Source organism: Ciconia boyciana, chromosome 8 (genome assembly GCF_034638445.1).
Source record: "Ciconia boyciana chromosome 8, ASM3463844v1, whole genome shotgun sequence".
In the NCBI taxonomy this organism is placed as follows: Eukaryota; Metazoa; Chordata; class Aves; order Ciconiiformes; family Ciconiidae; genus Ciconia; species Ciconia boyciana.
In genome coordinates, this window is record NC_132941.1 from 34,113,330 (window position 1) to 34,127,283 (window position 13,954).

General features: G+C 40.6%; 1 protein-coding gene across 10 annotated transcripts in view; it reads left to right on the plus strand.

The window, feature by feature from the left end:
- Positions 1–7,968: 7,968 nt before the first annotated feature.
- CCSER2 (coiled-coil serine rich protein 2) overlaps positions 7,969–13,954 on the plus strand; it is a 77,433-nt gene continuing 71,447 nt past the window's right edge. For 6 of the 10 annotated variants that reach the window (XM_072869846.1, XM_072869850.1, XM_072869852.1 and 3 more), the window contains exons 1-2: positions 8,894–9,034; positions 9,804–9,987. The gene's annotated coding sequence lies outside the window, so the exon portion shown is untranslated. Of the gene's footprint in view, positions 8,144–8,893; positions 9,035–9,803; positions 9,988–13,954 lie in introns of those variants that run through there. The other 4 variants (XM_072869847.1, XM_072869849.1, XM_072869848.1 and 1 more) reach the window with 4 other exon arrangements.

Here is a 13,954-nt window from a genome sequence, read left to right on the forward strand (position 1 = left end):
CATATTTTAGCCATTAAAATGCCAGAGTCATGCTGTTTAGAATTTGTCCTTGAGCCTTGTGACAACCATCTAAAGCATACCCATTATTATTTATTGCATGCGTTTCCAAAATAGTTCAGTCTCTTTTGAACTTACTGCTGTCTACAGCTAGTAAAAATTATTAACTCAGAGAAAAACACCATCAACATCTCCTGGTTTAAAAGTACAGCAGAACCTTGCTAAGTGCCTTACTAGATAGAGCAGTGATTGAATCTCTGGTGCCAGTATTTCAGGAAACTGTCAGAATCTCTTGGGATAATGTCTTCAGAAGTCCATGAATCAGGAGCAGGCGCCAGCTTATAAGAATAAAATTTCTATTTTGTCTTTGTGAGAATTCAGCTTTCTTACTTGATAGGAAAGCAAGTACTTAACACTCATTGCAACTGAACTGTGTTTGACTTTAAAAAGAGTTTCCAGCAAGATTCAGTGTTGAGGAAGGACGTTGGAGACGCAGTGACAGCTTATCCTCCAGCCTATGTTGAGATGGGCTAAGCAGCCCCACTTGGAGGAGCAGTCAATAGCGACCTGTACAAATTTTATCTCCAGCAGCCCAGGGTTGCTATTTAGAAATCATCTAATCCACTTACATTCTCTAGATGATTTCCAATGCCTAGAACAACTTTGTTTATACACACACACACGTATATCAGGGTATATGTAAAAGTCACATTTGATATAAGTATTTTTTTATTTATAAATACACGCATATAGCTTTCCTGAGTAACTGGAGCTAATAAAAGAAAAGAGGGGAAGGGAGTAACTGTAAAAGAGAAAAAAATCCTTATATGACATAAAACATTTCCTGATATAATGTCATGATTTTTCCAAGTGACTATGATTTTGAGCATACAGTGTTACTATCCTTGATGTTCCTGTGGAGCTCTGAAACATTCGTTTAATTATTGAGCTATACTGGTTAGACTGGTCACATACATAATTTTGGATAAGGTCAACTCTTTTCTCAGCGCACGTTACTGCCATGTGCACAAAAAGAGGAAAAGCAATTGTATCTTTTAATCTGCATCTTTGAGCTCTTTGTTTTTCATTGCCATTTAATACTGAAAATGTAATCTAATCACCGAAAAATGGAATTTCAGCTTTCATTTTTTATGTTCTGATGCTTTCACATGTTCAGACAAGAAAGATTAGGGTCAAATATATACATGGAGTAAAACTGTTTTTAAAGTCCTGACCTGTATTTTGAAAGTGCTGTTTGCTACTGGAGCAGTCTGCTTGTATTTTTCTTTAAGTCTCTAAGTTAACTGAAACTAATTATTTGCATATAAAAAAATAGTATGATTGAAGTAGTATTCATGGAAACAATACCACTTTATTTGAGTTAATTCCTTTCTGCAGGCTGCTTCAGCTATGAATCAAGACCCAGAAAATGTACGATTCCTCTTAAAAGGATCCTCTCTGGGATGAGATAAATGAGAATGAATTAACATTTCATCTGAGCAAGTGGGAAGTATCCCCTGTGCCAGCTTCTGGTAAACTGGAATCCTGCACAACATGCAGCTGTTCAGCCAAGGACTGTCCTGTGGGGCACAGTCAGCAGGGACATCTGAGGGGGCTGAGAGATGAACCAAGCTCACACAGGTAGAATATGGTCCTCATCTATTAGGAGAGAATCTGAGCTGTTCTTTCACCTCTCCAGGAGCATTTGTAGCCTCACCATTTCAGGTTGGTGTGGCCAAAATCTCTGTGAAGTTCAGTTACAGTGCAGGATCTCTTTGTTTTATTTTCTGAGATCTCTGTTATCTATCTGTACTAAATAGATAATTAAATTGATCAGAGGACATATTTTAATCATTAATGCCTCCTTATAGTATGCATAAGCATTTCATTTAATACTTTCAGTTATTATCTACTTTTTCATATAATTCCCTAGTTAATGTGAATTTTCCCTAAGAAAGGTGGGATTAACCTGTAATTCTATCTTAGATTTCTTACACAGTCTCTCACCATATTACAGAATACCTGTCGCTGGCAAAAACAGTATCTAAAGAAACAAAATTATTAGCTCAAAAAGGTAATTTTGTACACTCCTTAAACCCTCTAAAGCAAAATAACAACTGTTACAATGGAACAGATAGGAGGTAATACCGGACTCTTATTTTAAAAGAGTTTTGATGGAACATCGTATAATCAAACCATTGTTAGGACTGGTAAAATTATTGGCAATCCTAGCAGAGAGGGTAACACTGAGTTTGCCCAGAATCAAACTGGTGTGCCTCAGCTGTCGTGTCAGTTCAAGGTACAGACTCATCAGTGGGGGCATAGATGAACAACTGCACTCTGTATATTGCATTTATTTGTGTGCTAACAGCATGTAGCAATCTTTGGACACCACACCATCCAGGTGTCTTTTGTAATTATTTTTTGAACAAGACTCAAAAGGATCACGTTTAGTTCTTTGCTTCCAGCCGCTGAGTGATGCCGACAAGTCTTCCCTGTGGATGAATGTAAATATGAATGCTGTACTTTGAACAGTCAAATGAAAACAAACACATAGATGTGATGCTCTTACTGTGTTTATTCTTCTCCAATATGCTTTCTTTCCTTTTACATTTTATTTCTTAATACATATAGCTCTATTGCTACATTATCCACTGCATTGTGTCCTGATTATAAGTAGATTATTACTTGTGCAAATCTCAGGATTAAAACCTATAATGATATTGTAAAATGGAGGACACTAGCTATACAAACAAAAAAGGTTTCATTTCATTTTTGTTAAACATTTTAAGGATTGTAGTATTTGAAATGTTATTAAATAACAAAATTAGAAAAATAGAAATTATCCACATCAATCAGTTTAGGATTAGCATTCATTTAAAACAGGATCCTTTGTGACAATGTTTACGTAAAGATAAGACATCTGATGCCGAATATATTTTAATGTTTTTACTGAATTCGACTGAGATTTCATTGAATTCCAGTCAACTTTTCTCATTCTGTTAAATTTAGAGGCCATTATTAGAAACATACGTCTGTTATTTTTTCTATTGTTTAACTGAGTGATGACTAGATTAAAAAAAAATACTAACCACATTAGATAAATTTCCATAATAGTGTCACTAGTAGAAGGCTATTTTTTGAGTTCTGAGATTATCAGTCAACCTTTCAGTTATAAAATACAGTAAACATGTTTATCTGGCTCGATTTAGAATGATTTTTAATTATACAAAGGGAAATAATTTCCATACCTGTAAATCAAGCTGAAATAAGAGGTTTTATTTATGTTTCAGAATCCTCAAAAATCCCACTGACTTAATGGAAATGTTAGGCATTTATATTCCTTTGGGCATTCAGTCTCTGTGAATACAAATAAAGTTGCAATGAAAAATAAAGAAGAAACTGTATCAGACTTAAATGAAATATATTATACACTAATTCGCTTTAACAGTTAGATACCAAGGAGCACGTTTAAAAAGAAATGAAAGCACATCTGGATTTTAGAAATGTGCAATATGATTTTAATCACTGTCTAGAAATGCTTTTCTGTGTTTGTAAAGGTGGTATGTATTGTAGGAATATGGCCACTGAAGATGTGCAGAAAAAAATTGGCAGTATTTTACAAAGTAGCTTTAACTAGACTGCTTAAATAGTTTAACTAGTCTGTTTAAATAATTTAGACCTAAGTAGTGTTTTGAAGCATCACGTGTGGTCAGCCTGTAGAAGAAAAGGCAACAGCAGCACCAAGGTGTAAAGATTGACCAAGGCAGGTTTTAATGGTAGATTTTACTGAACTGGTCCAGGCTACTTCTACCACACCACTGCCAGAGTAAAGAAAGTATAACGTCAAGCACGTGATCTTCATCTACAGGAGTTTTACTTACACTTGGTACACCTGCCTTGAGAGAGGGGGACAGAGAAGAAAGCTTTCTGCCCCCTTGTTCATTTACATGAGAAATACTAAAAATAAGAGGGTAGTTTAGGCCTGTGTAACTTCACTGTTTTTCACAACATAAATAGACAGTGTAATGCATTCTGAGCATCTCTGAACGTTGGCAGTGCTAGCCACAGAGTAACACATTATGGAGTTTTAAAACAGACATCCTGGACTGATATTTAAGTATTCTTTAAGCAGTGTTCAGAAGTTTTTTACTTAAACAAGACCGTTCTTCTGAAAGGAGAAGAGTAAAAAGGGTCAGTTCATCATTCACTTGCTAAAACCATAAATATAGCAACATTGTCTTTGCACATCCAAGGTAGACATCTGAGACAATTATTTAAATAACAAAGCAGCTGCCAAATGGTAATAAACACTTCTTCATTTAAATATTATTCTCTTTAAATATTACCTAAATATTATTTAGAAAGTGGTAGATATCACTAATGCCTGAAAAGATATCAAATGCTTAAGTACTTCATTTGGATTCTTTTTCAAGTAATTAAGAAAAATGCAGGACTTAGCCTTAAGTGTGCCTAGATTACCATGTATTTCAGCAGAATGAGTTTGAGCTCATCTCTATGTTTTCCCATATGTATACAAAAGAAGATGCAGTGATAGTGAACCATTGTACAGACCTCAGCTTGCACCAAGCAGAATTTCCTATGAATTATTTTATTCTTATACAATTATTTATTGCAGAATGGTACAAAGTTTAGTTACCTGTGGACACCATACATGGAAATAATAAATATACACACATAGGAGCACAGTCACATAAGTATTTTTGTCTGTGACATTAGCCTATTGTTTTCCTGCTTTGTTATCTCAGCAAACAAGTTCATCAACTTGTAATACTCATTTTAGTACATATTTTAAGGTAGTACAAAAATGAAGTTAATTGTATAGTTTAAAAAGTACACGAAGTTGAAAATTAAACAGGTAATTCTGGAGACAGTGAATTTCTAGTGTCAAATTAAAACTTGCAAAACATAAAGTACGTATTCCTTAATGAAAGAACTATTTGTAGAGACACAGATTAAGAAAACAGATGACAGTTCATTTTGTGATACCTGTCAATGAATAAATTTTACAGAATGAGACATTTTGAAATGAAGAACTTCAACCCCTAACCATCCAAATGCATACACTGTCATATATTTCATCAAAAGTCCAGCTATACCCCAAGAAGCATACACTCTCTAATTCTAACCTCTGTTTTCCTTTTTTTGAATGTTTGCGAGATAGTAAGAGTCCATGCTACAGGTTTTTGTAAAAGTAAAATGCCTGCAATGAATAAATTATTACTTATATATGGAAAAAATGGTGACACCTAGCTCCTTAGCCCTTTTGAACTAGAAACAATGCAAACAGATAAAATACAGTTCATGTATCAGACAATATAAAACCAGAGTATAAGTAGGAAGTACTTGAATATGGTAACAGAAGGTGGATGCACAAGGTAAAAATGAAATTATTGTGAACAGAATAGTTAGCAGCAGTCACGGCATATGAGCTACCTAGCAAGGACTTTTTTTTGTGGACGTCATGGCAAAGATGATTTTTATGAAATGATGTGAGGAAGGAGATTGTCCTTGCTTTGAGGATGGCTTTAACTCAAGCAGACTAACTCAGCTTCATTGTAATTCAGGGGATGGGAAACATCAAGTTCAGATTTTGTAAAGAGAGTGGAACTCTGTTACATGGACAAATTTGAACAATCCTTCTTTCATTTTCCACTAGAGTTAGGGAAATGCACTTCCAGTTTGCAAAAACAGATTAAATGGAAAACAATCCAAAGTTAAAGGAATGAACAGAGTTTCTCTTCAAGACAGTCTGATACAGATACTGGCTGGAAAATATTCTTATTTACAATAATCAACAAGGTTCATACTGTATGGTTGTTTACACCTATCTCAAGTCAGCAAGTCAGTTGAAATTACACCTATCTCAAGTCAGCAAGTCAGTTTAACTATCAGCAAGTCAGTTGAAATTAAGGAAGCCAGGAAGGTTACAGCTGGATACTCTCAAAATACCTGCTCAACTATTACTAGGAAAACTAGGCCTCCCTAATGCTCCCTGCACTGAAGCTGCTCATACTTCACCAAATTTGGGGGAAAGTGTGTCCTTGGCTCAGGACGTCCCTGGCCTGCAAACTGCTGGAAGCTGGGAGAATATTTGTGTGAATACCACTACCTGCTCATCCAGCTCTTACAGTCTTCTCTGGGTGGTCGGTGTTATCCGTTGCTGTGTCCCTGGTTTTTGGAGGCAGCACAATGCCAGGACAGTGAGTGAAGTGGATAAAAAAGGCTTCTAGTCCATCTCCTGCTGTAATATAAAGTCCATTTAAATCAGTTTAGTATCAAATCAATGGAATGTAAAGTCCTCAAGCCAAAGACATATAAAATACTAAACGGATAAGAAAAGATACTGCACTTGATCATAACTAGATCTTAGTCTGTAGTCCGTCAGTAGGATTGTTAAGACTATCTTTTGAGTAAAGTAGTCAGAAGCTAGAGTCGTGTATGTATTGCTTCCCTTTTTTGAAGTTATTTTTCAAAACCCATGAATTCTGCTTAAAGACTGGATCTTAATCTTGAGGCTATATAAGCATTGTGGAAATCTGTTAAATGTCTAAACAGATAGTGGAGGCTCTCAAATCTGTCCTAAAATATCTCTAGGTTGTTTTCTTCTTTTATATATGTAGTTTTCTTTTAGAGCTTTGTTTCATAATAATTTCAGATAACAGAAGTATGAGCTGCAGTTAAAAAAGGTGGTTAAACCACCACTTCCAGGCCCGTACACATAGCTTATGTGCCTCCTTTCTGTTGGGTAGAAGCGTTCCTAGTCCTCTGATCTAGCTGAAAAGTGTAATGACAGGGAACCATTTGTTCCTTGATCTTGTTCACTGTGCATTTGGGTACTGTGCCCAAGAGATCCATCATGGAAGCTCCACAGTTGCTTTGTGTTGGGGTTGAAGAAATACCTGCCAGTGCCTGCAGAAAGGCAGTGGGAAATTTAAGACTCTCCCAGTGAGTCTGTAATATCGTTTCACCCTCCCAGGGAGTCTGTAATATAATTTCTTTTACTTTTGTGAAGGAAAAGGAGAAGAAAGTTAGTTGGAAGAAATTTCAGTGGGAACAGTGAAGTCGTTCTGATGAACAAAGTAGGGAAAAATCAAATCTATGCTAATGCAGTTGATGTTTACACTAATGCTCAGAAGCTGAGAATGACTGAAAGAAAGGATGACTGTGTGGTTAAAGCAATGACGCCTGACTCAGGAAATCTGAGTTCATTTCCTGGTTTTCCTATCTCTTTAGCTTTGCGCAAGCGATTTAATCTCTCTCTGCTTGCTTTTTTTTTCGCTTCCTGTACCACAGGGGAGTAATTATGCTTCAGATTGTTCTAAGAATAAATGCATTAATGTAGCCGGTACATTTAAGTTCAGGCAAAAAGACATACAAAAGCTTCAGTTGTTGTTCCTTATTTTTTTAAAAAAAGGCCTTTCTGCTATCTGTGGGGCAAATGTACTGGAGTCTTCACGCCCTATGTCTAGAAGGGTGAGGAGGCACTTGCAGTGCCTGGGCTGACATCTGTAAGCAGGTCTTAGACCCTGGCAGCATGCCCAACTCCTAGTCAAGAGGCTGCAGCAAATGGTGCTTATCAATTACAGGGCAGGTTTTTTTCTACATGAACATAGCTTGAAGCTACTGCACGGCTTTTGTCCTCTGGGAGGCCTGGTGAAGCAGGCAGGCAGAAATTTAGAAATATTGGGGGTCAAAACTTTTGAGAAAAATTAAACTTTGAAAATCTGAAGTTGAAGCACAGCAATACAGATGCTGAAATATAAGACTAACACATACATGAAGATCCCAAACCATGGGAGATGCAGAAACACAGGCCCCACACAAGCGTGCAGGCGGCTAGGAAAAGCATTGGTGTATAAATACTGAGTCAGTGAAATGACCCTGAACCATCTCACGTAACCACAGGCAAATAACTTCCTGCAGCTTGCAGAAGGTTTTGGTATTCTGTCAGTGCCTTCTGATTCCTGGCACAGGCAGGAAATTCAAGGAAACTCGCAAGTCCTTCCATGAGCACCAGCATGGAGAAAGCCTGGTCTCCTGTGGATTTGCATCTTGCTGTTGGCTGCAAGAGTCCTTCCAGGCTTTTCACATAGCTGGGACATCTGTGAGGCCTCCTTCCCCTGTGAGTACTCTCTACGTCCCTGAGCCAGGACACTTGCAGGCCTATTTCCCTAACAGTTGTAACAACTCAATTTTTATTTGCATCGGTCAACGGTCTCACTAGTTGTTAGGACAGACTGGAAGACGTGGCCAGCGGGCCTGCAGGCCTCATGACAGCCTGGCATGACAGTGCCAAGGCCGCCCTGGAGCCAGCCAGGCCGGCGGGCACGGGTGAGGCGCCACGTCGTTAGCGGAGCGGGGTGCCGGCCTCTGCCGCGTCACGCCGAGGAGCGGGCGAAGGGGAGGCGGGGGCTGTGGCGGTTCCCGCGGGCAGCCCAGGGCGCGGGCAGCCCAGGGCGCGGGCAGCCCAGGGCGCGGGCAGCCCAGGGCGCGGGCAGCCCAGGGCGCGGGCAGCCCAGGGCGCGGGCAGCCCAGGGCGCGGGCAGCCCAGGGCGCGGGCAGCCCAGGGCGCGGGCAGCGGGACACTGCGTGCTTGCTAAATTGCCAATGCTAAAGGCTAAATTGCCCGGGCAGCCGCCATGAGCGCCCGCGCTCCCATCCGCCCCCCGCCTCCGCGCGAGAAGAGCCGTTGGAAAGAGAATGCGCGCGCGCGGCGCCTAACGGGCGACGGGTGGGGCGGAGCCCAACGGTCAGGCGCGCGGCGGCCGCGCTGACGTCAGGGTGAGCCGAGGGGCGCGGAGGGGCGTGGGCAGGCGGCCCGCGCCGTTCCCGGCGCCGTTCCCGGGGCATGCGCAGCGGGGCCGCGCGCGCCGGCCCTCCCACCGCGGGCCGGGCGGGGCGGGGCGGGGCGAGCAGCGGAGGGGCGGGTCGGCTGGCGGCCGGTACCTGAGGGCGCAGAGCGCCGCGGCCCTGCCCGAGGAGGGGACGGCGCCGGCCTGTGCCCGGCCCGGCGGTGAGTGCGGCGGCGGCGGGGGGGCGCGCCGCCAGCCCCTCGCTCTCCCCCCTTCCCCTCGCGGTGGGCCGCGCTCCTGGGGGTCCCCTTGCCGGCGGCGAGGGGGGAGTGGCCGTCGCCCGCTCCCCGCGCCGCAGCCGCCCTCCCGCCTCGGCTGGGGTCGTCGCCTCGGCCAGGGGATGCTGCGGCATCACCGGCCACGCAGGCCGCGGGAGGCTGGGGGAGGGCGGGGCGGGTGGGGCAGCCTTCACCTTTGGGGCGGCCTGAATGTCAGCTGAGGCACCCGCAGTGCCGCTGGCTGCGAGCCGTGCCACAGGTGTGGCCTCCCCCAGCTGGCAGGGTGCTTGCAGCGGTGCCAGCTTGGCTGGCGGTGTCCGGGGCTTGCGCTCGGCATAGGCAGCTGCGCTGCTCCGGGAGGTTGAAGGCAATCTGGCATGGCAGGCCCGTCGCTGTGTTCCTCCGTCGGTTCCTGCTTTGCAGTGGTTTATGCGTCTTTTAATTCTCTGTTTGTTGGGACGTACCTGCAGGTATATTAGGAAACAGCTGCTGAAGGCGCTGGTTGCAAAGATCTCTTTCTAGCTCCGAAGAGGGGAAGAAGCAAAAGCATCCAGTATGTGGTTGTTCGAAGACAACAGTTTAAAAAAAAAAATGGTGGAATATCTACTTTAGTTATAATCTGTTCAGATTTTGCTTATAACAACAAGGGAATGTTATGTACATTATGATGATTTTGCTTTAATGATACCAAGACTTTGCTTTCATCATCCAGAGCCTGCTGTAACATCGTGTTCTGTCAAATGTACTTTGACACGCAATGAAATGTAGGCAACTTCAGCCTTTAACTTTGAGTTGAAGGAAGTCAAGCTGTTTTTCTTCAGTTAAAGAAAGCAAAAGTGAACGGGAAATGTATGCTGTAGCAGAGCATTAGTGTCCAGGCCAGACAACAATTTAAGGTAAGGATTGTAGATCTGGTACTCCCTCTGGTACATCACATAAAGATGCTTACCAGTTTTCAGGGGAGTTGGTTCAACTCGTAGGATTGGTGCTTCATATTCATAGCAGGTTTGTTCTGGTGTTTGTGGGCTTTGAGCCTTGATTTGATGCAGAACAGAATTTTTCGTTACGAAGGTACTAAAACAAAATGAAGCTGGATCTAGGGGTTTGTTTTGTTATGTTCTTATAACTGAGAACCACTTTAAGTGTTCTCTGAAACTTTAAAAATATCTCTTCTGGAGTAGTTGAAAATACAAAACTCTTCATCATGTTAGTATGAGGCAGTAAATATTTATGGTTTTTGGTGATACTGAGTGAAATTTGGCAGATATTTTCCCATGTCTGTGATGATCACATAACTCTAAATTCTGTGGGCCCATTTCAAACTTAATGCTTCCAAGCTGAAGAGGTGAATGCCTAACAAATGGAACATTAGTAATAACCAGCTACCTAGATGTTGACCAAGGATCTACATGAATATACAACTTGCAGTAGAAAAAAATGTTTTTAAAGTCGAAGTTTAATCTTTGCTCACAGTTGGTACTTTTCATTGTAGAAATCTCAACGTTTGGGCTCCAAAAACTGCTGAGTATTGTCTTCTAGTTGTAAAGCTATTTAAACAGTAGAAATGTTTCAGGCTTAGAAGATTTCTATATTTGATATTTTTGACCACTATAACACCTTGTGTTTTTGAACTGAAGTAATAATATATATGAATGTAGAAAAAAATGAATACTAATCATCTCAATTAACATAATTATCTCATTTAATGTATTGTTATACTAATGAGTAATCCTGTTTAATGGAACTGTTCATGTAAAAGCTCGCTGGAGTAAAACCTATTACTTTTGGACCTGATCATCCTTTCAGAGGGATTGGTTATTTGGAATAAATCAGTTACAAAGAAGTGTTGGCACCGGCTCTCTAGATATAAAGCCGTGATGCCATCAGTCTTCAGATGAACATTGCTTGCCTAAAATTGTTAGAAAGTGCAAGTCTCTGAAAATGGAAGAGAGATGAAGGAATAAAAGGTAGCCAGTTGCAGCAGTGGTAGTGGTGTTCTTTTTTAGCCACTATTTGGAAGTGTAAACAGCAGCATCATCTTCTTAATTAGAAGCTTTCAGGCAGGGTTAAATTCCTTGCCAACAAGGATATCAGGAAGAACAAAATACTAATGGTGCTTTTGATAATTAGGTTTAAAATCGTGTATTGTGTTTCAGTTGGAGCAATAAAAAAATCTTATGTAAATCTCTGGATACCTGAACACATGGATGTTACAACAAAATCCCAACAGCATTAAAATAATTATTCCAAAGATGATGTTTAGCTAGCCAGTGTAGGTCTTTGCATTTCTTCGTACCTCTGGGTCGTATATTCCAGCTCACTCTTAAACTTCTATCAAACAGGTGCATTTTGGAAGACATTCTGAGAATATTGTTTCCTCCTTCATCAAAAGTAGCTTGATTTTCAGAGATCTGTACTTTGCTCGCTAGCTATTCTCTATCTATGCTAAAGGGAGGGTTCAGCTGGAGCAGTTCTGCTGATAGCATCCTGCAGTAAGTGAAGCAAGAAAGTCTTCTCAGGGTGGGGGATGCTTATCCCTGGTCACATGGGGAACTGGTGTCACAAGTTCTCAGTAAAATGCCTTTTTCGCTACAGATCGTTGGGATTTTCATGAGCACTTAATCTGTGATGAGTTGAGGTAGTCTTCTGCAGAGTGCATTTTAATGGCTTTGATTGAAGCAGAAGTATGGTTAATGTTGGCAAGGTTCTCACTGCAAGGAGTCTTGGCTCCTTAGCCAGAGGAAAATAGCTGATAAGGTTTTACTTTTATGTGGTGGTTGAACAAGTTATAGATCTGGAATAACCCTTAAATTGCAAACAATTTCTGAATTTATTCCCTCAAGCAAAAGAACTCCTATGCTTTTAGCCTAATTAGCCCAGATTGCTTGTGACACAGCAGAAGTTAAGCAGCGTGTCATGGGAGAACTGAATATCCTGGGTTCTCTTGTCTCAATAGTATCATGTGTACTTTGAGATGGAGATTCAAGAGTCTCTTCTAGATACATACTGAGATTCTCACTACAATATGAATTTGTATGATACTTCAACTCATGGCTTTTTTGTGAATCCTATTAAAGATAAGTTTTATGTAAATGCATTTTTTCTGGTCTTACACAATGAAATTATTACTTAGACTCATTGATCAGTATTTTTGATCATTTGGGGGAAGCTAACCTTTATCTCAGTAAGGCAAACTTGCATAGGTGGAAGCTTGGCAAAGCCAAAGCTATGGCTGTTAGTAGCAGGAGGCTTGAGGAAAGGAGCAGAATCTTTCATCCTGCATAGCCTTGTCCATCAGTAAACAGAGTTAAAAAAAAAAAAGAAAAATCCTAACCCCTCTTTGCGTAAGTCTTTCAGTCGTGAAAGCTCTCTGAAATGGTAGTTTATAAAAATGACACTTTACCATGAATAAATTTGAGATCTTGATTAAACAAAACAAATGATATGTATCAGCTTCCTTTAAATTCAAGTAAAATGTAAGCATAGATGAGTGTCTCTGTGTAATTCTGTAAGCTAATGTGGGAGAAACTGATCCTGTGGACAAACTGTTACTGGTAACTGAAGTTACATGTGTCAGTTTCTTTGAGAATCCTTTTGGGTTTTTTAATTGCAAATGTGTGAGGATATAACAACTGTCTGTGTCTTCTACATTGTAGAAAACTGACCTTGATAGATACATTCAGATATAGCTGTTTGTGTTAATGTATCGGAAAATCAGTAAGAAAATATAAAACACACTTTAAAATACTTAGAGAAGGCTCCCAGTCTGTGGTTAAAAACATATGGATATTTGTTATGCTGTGGCAAACTTGCAAAGTTGTTTGATACTGGAATATTTTTAGAGAGTTTGGTTTTGTGATTGGGAACTGATTTATAGCCATCAAATCATAGACAGAAGCTGTAAGTGTCCAGCACTAGTGAAATTAAATTCAGTAGCAAGAAAGTGGCACTTTGAAGATGTGGTTCAAAAATAAGCAAGTTTCAACAGAAAGCTATAATAGGCCAGTATATGGCTGCAGTATTTTTGGTTAAGAGTGGATGTTGAAGAGAAGTCAAACTTCACTTCAAAGAATACAAGTAATCTACCATCTTCTTGAAAGCACATAGATATGAAACAAACTGATCGATGTAACTGGTATGTTTGCTAGCAAGGAGAGCAGAAATCGGTGGCCAGTTCTTGCAGTGTAGGGAGTTTACAAGTAGTTTTCCTCAGGAATCTGTACAAGGCAACGAAATAATCTTTAAAAGAATTATTAGGAGAGCTCTGGAACTCCTTGCTTAAGACAGTCGTGGATGGAAAAAGTTGGAGGGCTCAAGGACAGGTTGGACAAGATAGTGGAGGAGAGATCTGTGGAGGGTTCCTAAACAAACTACATCGAATTCAAGAAATCCTATGAATTGAAAGGAGTTGAAGGTGGCGCAAGTCACATTCTATGCTTGCCCTGTTCATCCTCTTCCCACTGCGTTTTTTTTAAGGCTACCACAGGAGACAATGTGACTTTTTATTCATCGCCTTTAAAATAAGATTGACTGCTCAACTGTATGGCTGAGCTGGAGAATTGAATCTGGACAGTTGAATCGCCATGATCCAAACCCAGGGAAATATTATGTTTTATAGCGTATTTCAAGCTTATCCAGGGTTCACTTGCTCTCTTTCATGTAGTTTCCCTCAATTATCTCTGCTTGTCATTCAGCTTAACCTATAACTAGAATTCTTATTCAGGCAGCAGTAGAAAGAATGAGCATGTGTGACTGGAGGGGGGAAAAAAAAAATCTTATGTATTGGCTTACCTCTATTGGTGGTAAGCACAGCCTTGTTGCAGATTTAAACTAATGGGAATTGTTAATCTTAAGATACCTACA